Consider the following 13,434-nt stretch of genomic DNA (forward strand, 5'->3'; position numbering starts at 1 on the left):
TCTAACAAGCAGAACCTACGCAGAGAGCGGCTGAGCACCTGGCTGGGGAGGCACTCTGCAATGGCGATCGTTTTATTCCGGTTCAAACACTTTTGTCCATATTCATATTCATGTTTTGTCCTTCGTCAAACCTTTCTAAACGCCGGCTCTGCGCCAAGCCCTGTGCTAGGTCCTGCAGGCCCAGATATTGATACATACACCTTCGATACCTTAAAGCAGATGCTGCCCCCTCAGGATTTAGCTGCTGGGGCACAAACCAGAATGTTGGGGCACTGCTGCCAGGTGATGAGGCGGCCAGAGCCCCTGAATTAACCACGTCTAAGTAAAGTTGGGGGGGGCAGTGAACCCTACCAAGGCTGATGCCTTGATTCCCGCTTGTGAGCCCACCAAGAACAGGTGGCTTTCTTAACTCCCAGAGCCCAGGACCAAACCTCCTTTTCCATTGATGGATTCATCCATTCAATAAATATTTGTTGAGTGCCTGCACATGAATAGGAATCTGTACCCCCGCCCCAGGGTCTGGAACAGAGGGAAGTTGCCAGCCCCCCTTACGTGTACCAGTTTAATTCATCCCGCCCCTCCTGGCAGTGTACATAAAGTACCTGTCTCCTGAAGTCGGCAAAATACCCAGATTTCGTTCAATGCGGCAGAATGTTCATTTCACCAACATCTGCAGGGCCCCACGGGCCAGGCATGGACTAGGTTTGGGGAACACAGAGTTAAGGCCTCACTTCCCCCCCAGGGCACAGTCTGGAGGGGAGAAGCGAAACAGACTATTGCAGCGGCAGTCCTACACCCAGCGCGTGACTGGAGCTGTGGGGCCGCAGAAGAAGGAGGAACCACTCTCTGGCTGGTGCGGCGGGGACTTCACAGAGGAGATACCGTCGGGGCTGGGTCTTGATGGGTGAGCAGCTTTCCGAGCAGAGAAGGGAGAAGCCCGTGGGGCCCGGCACCAGGAGAAAGCACCGATTTCACTCATTGTCGTTCATTCACCCGTTTCATCCCCCCCCTTGGCAACATCAGTACGAGGACACTGCAAACATCCCAAATGGCCAACAGGCAGCGTTTGGTTGAATCACTGCACTTCCAAGTGACAGATAGCATGTGACACTCAGTCATGTTTTGATAACCATCTAATCGCAGGCAAAATTCTATATCCTGTTTGCAGTGATGGTTACAAGACTATACACGTTTGTCAAAACTCACACAACTGTACACTAATATGTAAAGTATGCCCTAATTTCTAAAAGTGGGAAAAAAACATTCTTCTAAAAAAGCAGGTTAAAAACAAGTATATACAGTGTGAACCTGAAAAAACAGAAAGTAGCGTGTGTTTAGTTGAAGCACGTGTGATGTAAGATTTATCTTGTATGTGAAAAGCGCTAGAATGTTAACGAAGGGATAGAATTTTAACAAAATGAGTTTGACGTGATATGAAACATTTTTGAAAAGTGAAATTAAATTTTAAGTCTCCAGTTTGTAAAAGAAAAAATACCCGCTCGTTGTGGAAAGCATTGTTACTGCAGGCAATCGGCGTTTTACAGAAACATCATGTATTTTCCTGCAAAGGGACACACCGGGGCCTTGGCAGCGGCTGCCTGAGTGGAGCCCAGGGCGGTTTTCATGTCTTTCTTCACGCGAGCCTGTACTTCCTAGATACTTTATGGTGAATGTGCGTGACTTTTTTCATGGGGGTGGGGGGGAGCTCCACGCGTGTTACTTTATTATTAATTTTTAAAATTTTTCTTTTATTATTGATTTTAGAGAGGGGAAGGTGGGGTCAGAGATATGCTGTTCCACTTACTGATGCATTCCCTGGTTGCTGCTTGTCTGTGCCCTGACCTGGGATCGAACCTGAGAGCTTGGAGCACCGGGACGATACTCCCGCCAACTGAGCTGTGTGGCCAGGACCGCAATTGCCATTTGAATAAAACCTAGGCAAGAATGAACGGTGGAGAATTGCCCAGGAAGCTAAAATGACTTTTCGATGTAGCGATCTATACCCCCCAACTAAACTGCTCCTCGAAAGTATTTATCTGAACAACGTTGCCGAGACTGGGTGGCAGCCGCGTCAGCCTCAGCCAGGAAAACCATAAACGTGGAAAAGGTTTTGGCTCCGATTCTTCTGGCAAATTTTCGATAAAGAAAACAAGGTAATACAAATGGGGACGGGGTAGAGAGTTTATTAGTGTGCCCAGGGGTGTGTCCTCACGAGTGTGCCCCCAGCCTAGGCTCTGGGTAACGTAGTTAGTTGTCAACCTCGGGAAAGACACGGGCCTCCTCACCGCCGGTCTAGGGAGGGGAGCAACCCGGGGAGGGGCGTCCCGGGGGGATCAGAGTGTGTCTCCGAGACCTGGGCCTGTCTCACTCACGTCCATCGAGAACACGTAAGCACTGATGTAACGAATGGCAGTGTGACAAGCCGCTGGGAGGTCTGGGTGGGTGGCTGGGGGGAGACGTGGTCCTCCCTTTAGGAGGAGGAAGCTGCGGCCCCAAGAGGAGGTGAAAGGGGTTTGCCCACAGGCCCCCAGCTAGTTTGGGGCAGAGATGGGACTGGGGCCGTGAGTGAGCCAGGGGCTCTCGGTCCCTGGGTCCACCCCACTTGGACTTTCCGCGTTGGGCATTTCACTTGTTCGTCTGATTAATGCTCAGAGTAACTCCTCACGTGCGTCCCGATAGCTTCCCATTTTACAGGTGAGTAAACGGAGGTCCGAGCAGCCGCTACACAGTGGGGATCAGCCACCCACGTGTTCCAGCTTCCATGACAGACCCATTTCTCGTGGTCGGTCAATTAGCTGAAACGCTGGCCCGCCGGAGGGCCTGCCTGTGGGGAGCCTGGTCCCCGCGTGTCCGTCCCCGAGGGCGCGGATGAGAAGAGCACCTTGGTGGAGCCGTTCACAGAAAACCCTTTATCTGCGCAGCCTCCCTCAAACCCTCAGCGTTTCACAGATGGCGCCGAGACTCGGGGACTTCGGGTGACCTGTCCAATGCCCATGATTTGGTCGAAGCTGCGGCCGAAACGCAAGAATGGCTCCAGGGTCAGTGTTCCCGATGCCACATCAAAAGGTGTCCCCAGACCCCCAAAGCTGAGGACAAAACCCCTTGGCCAGTGGCAGGCCTGCCGAAGTGCTGGACCCCAATGCCCACTGGGGTCTCTGCCGCTCTCAGCCACCCCGTCTGCACTGTGCCCCACGGTCCCAGCACAAGGTCAGGCACAGGGAGTGCCCAGTGCCGAGAGCGCCTCACGGCCCCCCACACGGGGGAGAAGATTGCTGTCCCCTTCACTTATATAATTAAGCTTTCAAAGCGAGTAATAAGCTTCCTGCGACTTGCTTTTCTGGACTTCACTGAGTTCATCAGATAGAGCCATCTGATAAAAACGCCCAGCTATTGCAGGGAGAAGTGCCGGCAGGGAGTTCAGGCTCTCAGAGGGCTGGGCCTCTCCCCTTAGCCTTGACCTTGGACAAGGTATGTAACCCATACTAAGCCTCTGTCTCCTCACTGTCCCACGGGGACAATAAAGACTACCTAGCACACTGGGAAGTTGAAATGAGAGGTGCCGGCCCTGGCGCCTCTCTCTCCCATCCCCTGCTGGCTCCCTGCCGGGTCAGGTCTCCATGCGTCCCTTTGAAAGTCACTTTCGCAAGGTAGTTATCAACACAGACTCTGGAGCCTGGCGGCCTGGTTCAGACATTGACTCTGCTTCTCTTTGCCAAGGCTGTGTACTCTTAGGTACGTTGGTTGACCTCTCTGGGCCTTGGTTTCCTCATTCCTAAAGTGAGTATCCTAGTGTGGCCTCCCAGGCTCCCTGTGAGGGTTAAGTGAGTGGGGAAGAGCGATCCAGGGCAAGAGCCCTCTTGTCACCAGCTAATGTGGGCTGCGTCCCCACCCCCGCCCCCATGCCCAGCCAGACAGAATCAGGATGCCGTCATAGGCTGAGAGAGAGCCTGGGGCTGTCCTCATAAAAGCCACAGAAGGGACAGTGTGCAGCATGGGGGAGACCCTGTGGGCCTCTGCCCTTTCTTCCTGTTTGCAGCCTCCCCTTGAGCATGTGTGGGTGGCAGTGACAGGGGACAGTCATCTCAATGCCACAGGGAGAGACACTGCCCATCACGTTCCCAGGCCAGAATGCTTCCCCTCGCCCCCTTGTTTTCCCCAGTTACAAAGAGCATGGAAAACTGTCAGGTCATGTACACCTGGACTTTGGTCATCGACCCGGCCCTGGGCTTAGCATTTCCCAAAAGATAGATAGGTTGATGGCCTGAAACTTTCCCAGAGGAAATGCAAAAGGACTCAGCCCGATATGTTAACTAAGCTGGTGTGGGAGGGGGAAAGCGATGAGATGTAAATGGCCTACTAAGTATGTCAACAAGCAAACTCCCCCTCACCAAAAGGTGTATAAAACAGGTGCCTGCAGAAGTGTCGGGGGTGATTCCTTCGGGCCCACGAGGAGGACCGGGAATCTCCCTCCCTTATTCCCTTGCTCCTACGGGCCCACGAGGAGGACCAGGAATCACCCTCCCCTATTCCCTTGCTCCTACGGGCCCACGAGGAGGACCGGGAGCTACCCACCCCCTCCGCCGCCGTCTCCCTGGCTCCTACGGGCAGTTGAGTCAGTCCAGGGAATGGCCTTTCCCCTTAACTCCCTTCCCCCTTCCTTTGGTCCCTCAATAAACCAGTTGTCTGTTCCCACAGCAGTCTCGGAGCGAGTTCTCCAAGCAGGGCTACCCTGACAAAAATCAGTTAAGGAATCAAGAGAAAGGGGAAAGTGCTGTACTTCTGCAACACCCAGACAGGAAGTGAGCATGGTGGTTAGACTTCCGGAAGATTTACGAGGTGCGGCCCTGGCACGTCCAGTGCCCACCTGGCACCACTGGCCGTTGTCACAGCGCTGTTGATTGCATTCCCTGTGCTGTGCGTCCCGTCCCCAGGACTATTTTGTAACTACGTGGAATTATCTTTAAATTTTTTTTAAATGATTTTTATTTGGCATTTATCTATTGTAATTCCTGGGAGAAGTAAACTTACCAACGAACACAAGGAGATTACGGGTTGGAAGGAATCCAGGGATCAAGTCAAAAGCAAGGGCAGGAAAGCGGTCACGTGGAGCTGAAGGGTACGGTTGACATTTCGTGAACAGGGATGGAAGCACATGGGACAGAACCAGCTGCCACAGGACAGTGAGTGTTGCCATGGTCAAGGCGTGCTAGAAGGGCCTGCTCTTTTCCCTGCCTCTGCCAGTGGTGAGTCATCCTTGTAAATAAAATGCGTATGAATGAGCTTACACACACGGTGTACTTCCCACAAGCCCTGTGAGCGCCGTTCTAAGGAAGAAGCAAAGTACGTCACTGCAGCTCTGACGAGTGATCCCATGTAGGGGCTGTCAGGCTGCCTACCAGCTCGGCATGTTCTCTTTGAAGCCCACTCACCAATACTCGCTGACATTTGCCAGTGGGTTCTTTTTTATTTTTTTTGAAATTCAGTATTCTACTTTTTTAGATTCTGAACACAAATCAAACAAGCTTTATATTCTTTTCAATGCCAGATGATGTAACACAGGTACTTTAAAACCTCCTCCTTGGGACTTCAGGTCAAGATGGCGATGCAGGCAGACGGGGCTCAGCTCTTCACACAACCGCATCAAAGTTACAACTAAAATATAGAACAACCATCACTCAGAACTGTCAGGAATTGAGCTGAATGGAAGTCTGACAACTACAGAATTACAGAAACCACATCCATCCAGACTGGTGGCGGGGGAGAGACACGGAACGGGCTGGTCCCTCACCCACGTGCGGTGGATAAAAATTCGGGAGGGATATCCTGGGAGTGAGGCGTCCCAGCCCCACACCAGGCCCCCCAGCCCAGGGTTCCGGTGCCAGGAAGATAAGTGCCCAGAACCTCTAGATGCAAACCCTTCAGGGATTGAGTCGGTGGAAGAAATGCTGGAGCCCCAAGCAGTTCCCCTTAAAGAACCCACACACGGACTCACCTGCTCAGACTCCCTCCCTCTGAGCTCCAGCACTGGGGTAGCAGCTTGAAAGGCCCCAGCAGTTTACAGGGAGGAACTGAAGTGTCTGTCATCAAGGTGACCGGAGGCCATTGTCCCTTTTCTGAACCCTCCCTCCATAGAGCCAGCAAGCTGGTGCCATATCTGAGACTCCATCAACCTGTTTGCCCTCCTGCCCCCGCAGTGAGATCCCCAGAGACTCCACCCCACCCAAATTATGGGCCTCCCCAAGTTGTTACCAGAGATTTTTCCAAATGAATGGCTGGTCTTGGCTCAGGCTTCACAACTTCCCAAATCCTCTCAAATAAGCAACAGCCGGCCTCAGTGAGCCCCAGGCCCGGCACCAGCAGCAGCCAGCCTAGATTCACAGCTTGGCATTGCCTGGGAACCTCCAAGCCCAGCACAGGGAGCAGCCATCTCAGATTGCTTTATAGCTCAGGCAGGGGGTTCCTGGGCAGAGCACAGGTGGGGGCTGACCTTGGCCTGCACCACCAAGGAAACCCCAGAGCCTACGCACCTAGTGGACAGCTACAGACCACGTCGGAGCACCGCCACCATGCCCTGCACAGCTGAGCCTCCCCAGAGGGTGGAGGTTGGTGGTCAGTGGTCACAGCCAGTCCTTGCAGCTGACTAACCTGGGTAAGTCCCTCCCATTGACCTGCCAACAGCAACCAAGGCTCAAGAGGGTGTACTCAGCCCACACAAAGGGTGCACCTCGAGGACCCAGCTTGGGTGATAGGGGAGGCTGTGCCACTGGACCCTATAGGACACCAACTACATTAGGCTACGCTACCAAGACACAGAGTCAAAGCAGTTCCACCTAATACACAGAAACAAACACAGGGAAGCTGCCAAAATGAGGACACAAACCTGGCCCAAATGAAAGAACAGATCAAAACTCCAGAAAAAGAGCTAAAGGAAATGGAGATAAGCAATGTATCAGATGCAGAGTTCAAAACACTGGTTATAAGGATGCTCGAGGGACTTAGTGAAAACCTCAACAGCATAAAAAAGACCCAGTCAGAAATGAAGGATGCACTAATTGAAATAAAGAACAATGTACAGAGAAACAACAGTAGAGTGGATGAGCTGAGAATCAAATCAATGATTTGGAACATAAGGAAGCAAAACACAACAAGAAAAAAGAATAAAAAAAAAATGAGGATAGTGTAAGGAGCCTCTGGGACAATTTCAAGACGTCCAACATTCACATCATAGGGGTGGCAGAAGGAGAAGAGAAAGGCAAGAAATTAGAAATCTATGTGAAAAATAATGAAAGAAAATGTCCCTAATTTGGTGAAGGAAAATTACATGCAAGTCCAGGAAGCAGAGAGAGTCCTAACACAAGATGGACTCAAAGAGGCCCACTCCAAGACACATCATAGTTAAAATGCCAAAGTTAAAGAAAAAGTGACAATTTTAAAGGCAGCAAGAGAAAAGAAGTTAATTACCTACAGGGAAGTTCCCATAAGACTGTCCACTGATTTCTCAAAAGAAACTTTATAGGCTAGAAGGGATTGGCAAGAAATATTCAAAGTCATGAAAATCAGGGACCTACAGTCAAGATTGCTCTAGCCAGCAAAGTTATCATTTAGAATCAAAGGGAAGATAAAGAGCTTCCCAGACAAGAAAAATATAAAGGAGTTTATCAGCACCAAACCATTATTATATGAAATGTTAAGGGGACTTAAGAAAAAGAAGATCAAAACTATGAACAATAAAATGGCAAAAAATACATATCTATCAACAGTTGAATCTAAAAAACAGGAAGAACAGACAGAATCACGGATACAGAGAGCGTTTTGATGGCTGCCAGATGGGAGGGGGTGCGGGGGATGGGCGAGGAGGGGAGGGGACTAAGAAGTACAAACAGGTGGTCACAGAGCAGCCATGGGGGTGTAAAGTGCAGGATAGGAAATGGAGCCGCCAAAGAACTGACACGCATGACCCATGGGCATGAACAATGGCTGGGGGCAGAAGGGGAGCAATCAGGACAGCTGTAACAGCAAAATCAATAAAATATGAAAAAACCTTCCTTCTTAAAAACAACACACTTTAGAGAGGGACATAGCTCATTAAAATGATACCTGGGTACACAAGCTATCATTTGTCATTAGTTTAGTGCTCATGAACGCCAAACTTGGAATAGCAGTCCCTCCGACTGAAAGTTTGGGCCGTCAAAATGTACAAGTATTCCTTCTATAAAAAATTAATTAATTAAACGTACTGTTAAAAAAAAAAGAAACAAATTTTTGGTCTAGGCCCCCGAGGGAGCTTGGAAAAGGAGTTAGGATGTGTTTCAGCTGTAAGAAGGAACATTCCAGAATCCACCTACAACGCCGGGCGGGACGCCCTGGCCTGAGGCCGTTGGGGCCGTTCTGCTGCAGAGGGGGACGGAGGGCCACAGAATCACGCATCAAAGTTAACCAGAACGCCGTCTAGGGCGATAACAATAGTGGGACCATCTTAACAGGTAGTCAACGCGCGGGCCCTCTTTTGGGGGATCCCCAGGGGCTCCCCACCCCGGGAAGTTGGAGAGCGGATCCTCCGCACCGCACGGAGGACCAGAGCAGGGCTCCACCAGGTGTGCGCACTGAGAGGTTCCCGCGGGCGTGGGGGAGGGGCCCGCAGGCAGTCTGTCCCCCCTGTGTCTGTCCTGCTGCCCCCGCGGAGCAGGTGCTCAGTCGTCACGTGCTGCCCACAGAGCCTCCTGGCGGCCCGGCCCCGGCCCCGGCGGCGACGGCTGCCGTAGGGAAGGTCCGCCTCGCTGGGCCGGCACCTCCCTGGGACCCAGGCTGCCCGCAGGCTCCTTTGGGCCGGGCCTCCCGGGCGGGCCCTCGTCCGTTCCGTCTGCAGTGATCTCTGGAGGGCCGAGCAAAAATGAGGAACGGGACAGGCAGGCTCCTGGGGAGGAGATAAGCCTCCAACAAGCAATTACCTGTCCGACTTTAATTACAAGGCGAGACATGCCCGGGACGAGAGGCCGGGAGGAGAGCTGGCCGTGGCCAAGCGCACTGGGCCGCGGCGGGGGCTGGGCTGATGGGGGGGGGGGGCGCGGTGGGGGTGGCCGGCGAACCAGCGCAGGCCCCCAAGGAAGCTTCCAGCAGCCCGCCCAGACGCCTTCTCTTCCATCACTGAGCAGCGAGAGAGGCACCCCCATCCCGTAGGGGCCCCAAACATTTTTTAAGTTCCTAGTTTATGAGTCCTCTCGTGGGCACGCGCACAGTCGCCACCAGTGACGTCACCGCAGAGCCCGTCCTCCTTTCTGCAGCACCAGCGCTGGCCTCTGAGGTCCCCGACAACCCTCGTCCTGTGCCTGCGCCCCTGTCCCCGTGTCCCCGAGGTGGCTGCTTCTCACGTGGGCCGCGGCGTGCCGTCTGTCTGCGTGGCCCAGGGGCTCACAGAGCAGGCCAGAGCCAGCTGTGTCACCGCCGCCCTCAAGACGGGTCCTGAACCCAACACAGAGGTGACACCCGCCGTGGTCGCCTCATCACGGCAAGTCCCTCCCGGATTTCTGCCTCAGGTGCCGCTGCCTTCCCAGGGCACAGGACGCAATGACCGTTTGCTTCCGCTGATGTCGCCAGCGGGTCGTGAGCTCCCTGGTCCAATAGGGACTGTGTCGTTCACGAGTGCGGCCGATCTCGGGGGCCCTGAACTTTTCAGATCAGGCCTCTCGATCACTCGGTAACTTTGGAGCACCTTCCTCTCTGCAGAGGGCAAAAGTGGTCCTCAAAAGTCATGGCCACGTGCTGACCCCTGGGACCCACGAGGGCAGTCTTGTTTAGGGGAAGGGTCTTTACAGACGTGACGAAGTCGAGGATGTGAAGGTATAAGGTCCTGCCTTTAGGGTGGGCCCCGCGTAGAAGGACTGTGTCCTTGTAGCAGGAGACGAGAACACACACACACACACACACACACACACACACACACACACACACGTGAAGGTCTGCGGAGACGCAGGGAGCGACACAGCCACAGCCCCAGGACTGCCCGGGGTTTTGTCAACTGCAAGAAGCTGGGAGAGGCAGGCATGGGGTCTCCCTCCTCCTCCAGAAGGAACCAGCCCGGCCGGCACCTTGATGTCAGACTCTGGCCTCACAGAAATGCGAGCGAACCCATCCCTGCGGGTTCAGGCCAGCCGCTGTGTTTGTGACAGGAACCTAACACTCTCTAATATATTTGTGTGTTTATACATGAAACCAACACTCCACGTTATGCTTCCGTGTCCACTAAAACCGCCCAGCAGCTGGCAGGAAGCAGAGGCACGCAGGAAGAGGGCCCACGCGGGGCGGGTTGTCGGGCATGCTGGGTCCGGGCGGTTGGCCCTGTGTGCCGTGTTTCTTCGGCAGGCGCCGGTACGTGGGCGTCCATGTCATCTTGTTTTTGCCTCTGTCTATAGGAATGAATGCTTTCCTAATAAAAGGTTTGTTAAAGGGCACAGGACTTGGGAGCCGCGTTCTGCATGTCCTGACCCGTGGTTTGGGTAGGCCTCGGTTTCCTCACTTGTCACAGGGGGCTCAGCGATGGTGCCACCTTACAGCAGGGGCAGATGCCAGGGCCTGGCTGAGGCCGGCGCACCCCCCGGGGAGACCGGCATCCAGACACGCCCCCCTGGTCCCTACCTCGGTTCAGCTGCTTTCAATAAGATGGAGAAAGATTGGCCCTTTTGTCATACAACTGAATACCGTTTCACTATGTGACTTACACCTTTCGGTAAATACCTTAAATCCAGACGGGGCTTGCCGCACCGCTTTTGCTCCAAGCCTACAACTCTTGCACCTCTGCGGTCTCCACCCCTGTTGGAGACTGAGAAGCAGGTTCGCCTGACCTCTGCCCTATTTCTCACCAGGTGACAGGACTCCGGAAGCCAGAAGGTGAGGAGTGCTGCTGTGGCCCTGCCCACAGGACCCTTTCTTCCCCGCTTTGCATTCTGTGAGTAGTTCCAAGTAAAGGCCAGCATCTGCTGATGGGCAGGGGAGGCTGTGGGGCTGCCCTGACCACCCCCAGCCCCGTCCCCCTGCCTCAGCTTGACAAGAAGCCCTGCTGGTGGGGAAGCTGCCCACCGCATGCTGGCTGAAGCGGGTCACATTCTTCCCTGGCTTCTGACACATTTGGAATAAAAGCCACAGCACTCTCAGCTCCACTCCAACCAGCCCTCCCACTGGCCAAGCTGGTTCCTGCCCCAGGGCCTTTGCACTTGCCGCCCCTTCTGGCCCAGAACACTCAGACCTGGCTCTTCCTGTGGGTGATGTCTCTCAGTCCCCGAGTTCTCACACTATCAGGGTGCCTCTTCTGGGAGGTCACCTGTTGGGCAGCCCCTTTCGCCTGGCCTGCCTCTCCTTCTGCCCTGTCTGCGCAGGAGCTCTGTGCTCTGCTCCTCACTGGCCTTGGTCGCATGGGAAAGGGAGAAGCCAGGAGCCTCAGGCAGTGGGACAGTATGCTTGGTCCGGGGAGGGGAAGAAGAGAGAGGCGACCGGGCAAAGTCCAGTTCCAGCTACTGCAAGCCTACTGTGTTCTGTGAGGCCAGGTGCCTGTGACAGGGCGGGGAGGCACCACCTCAGGCCCCGGGAAAGCAGGGCAGTCTTCCTGGAAGAAGCAATATTGAAGGAAGGACAGAAAGAACGTGGCTTCATAGTGTGGAGAGAGCAAGGGAAGAAAGTCTAGGCAGAGGGACAGCGCAGCACAAAGATTTGGGAGGCAAGTGCCCACTGAGGCCGGGGTGACCTCTCCTCCCTTCACCCCTCATCCCAACCATCTGGGGGCTCTGACCGGCTCTGCCTCAGGGAAGGGAAACTTCCCAAGAGGGAGAAGGGGGTTCCTCCTGATGGGGGTCTCAAATGCTGGAAAACTTTAGTTTCAGGAAACAGCTAATAAGCTTAGCAATCAGTATGGAAAAAGCTGTTCTTTCAGGAACCGCAGGTGTGACCCACCTTGACCCCAGGAGACCAGAAGGAGTCCCACCTGTGCCCCAGGAGGACTGCAAGCCATCAGGATGGTATCTGAGCCCCTGTGCTCCAGGGTGAGGCGACCACTGCCCAGGACACGGGACCACCTCCCAGGGCACAGGGACCACCGCCCAGGACACGGGACCACCTCCCAGGGCACAGGGACCACCTCCCAGGGCATAAGGACCACCTCCCAGGGCATAAGGACCACCTCCCAGGGCACAGGGACCACCTCCCAGGGCACAGGGACCACCTCCCAGGGCACAGGGACCACCTCCCAGGGCATAAGGACCACCGCCCAGGACACAGGGACCACCTCCCAGGGCACAGGGACCACCGCCCAGGACACGGGACCACCTCCCAGGGCACAGGGACCACCTCCCAGGGCATAAGGACCACCGCCCAGGACACAGAGGAAAGAATGCTGCAGCTTTTATCCGATTAACCTTTTCCCTGAATTTTAAACCCCTTACCTACGCTTCTCCTTATAAAAAGGGCCCATTTATAGTGGAATGTAAGACGGCCTGTTAGGGTACAAACCCACTGTCCTCTCAGGTCGCCGACCATCTCAATAAAGCGCCCATAGAGATTCACCCCCTGCCTCTGCTTTTTGGGTCTGGCAGGTGACAGGCAGCAAGGACGTCGGCCCTTCAGGTTTCACTCCCTACCGGCCCCTTCTCTGGGGCACCCTGAGGACAGCGGAGGGCCCCTCTTTTCCCACGGCACGCAGCAGACCGTCCCACCAGCTCGGCTCCCGGAAGCATGGGCGAGGGCCGGGTGCCGTGGCTCCCACGCACAGCCACGTGGCAACCTGCCTGGCAGAACAAACTTCAGTGCTCGGGAGAAAGGCAATGAAGACGTCTAATAAAAACTGAAAAAAACAGACCAGACCGAACCAGAGCACCTCGCTGCAGGCGCCGGTGAGCCAGGAGGTGCGGACTTGCAGCTGAACACAGCCCGTGAGGACACCCGGGGGCGACGGCCACTCGCTCTGATGCAGGCAGAGACCGCGGCGATGCCGTCACAAGCTAAGGACACCAGGGGAGGCCGAAAACCGCCAGAAGCTGGAAGAGGCAGGAAGGATTCCTGCCTTGGACCTCGGGGGGAGCACAGCCTGCTGACACCTTGAATGAGGACTTCTGGTCTCCAGAACTCCGGGAGGACGACTTTCTGTGGTTATGAGGCACCCAGGTTGCGGTCACTTGTCCTGTGGCCGCGGGACATTCACAGAGGCCCCAGGCCGCACCCCATCAGGGCCCACCTCCTGAACTTCACACCTGCATTCCCACCTGCCTGCCACACAACGCCTCTCTCTCAGAGGTCTGTCCCCACTGGGGGGTCGGGGGGGGGCGCACCACTGGCCACCCACAGCCACGCCCGGCTGTCATCCAGTCCTCCCTGCCCTGCACCCTGCCACCCAGTGACGCAGCCAGCCCTGAGCTATTCTGGGAGACCAAAGAGACGTAAGCAAATGCAACT

The sequence above is a fragment of the Furipterus horrens genome, unplaced genomic scaffold (genome assembly GCF_987537825.1).
Source record: "Furipterus horrens unplaced genomic scaffold, mFurHor1.1.pri manual_scaffold_2, whole genome shotgun sequence".
Classification (NCBI taxonomy): Eukaryota; Metazoa; Chordata; class Mammalia; order Chiroptera; family Furipteridae; genus Furipterus; species Furipterus horrens.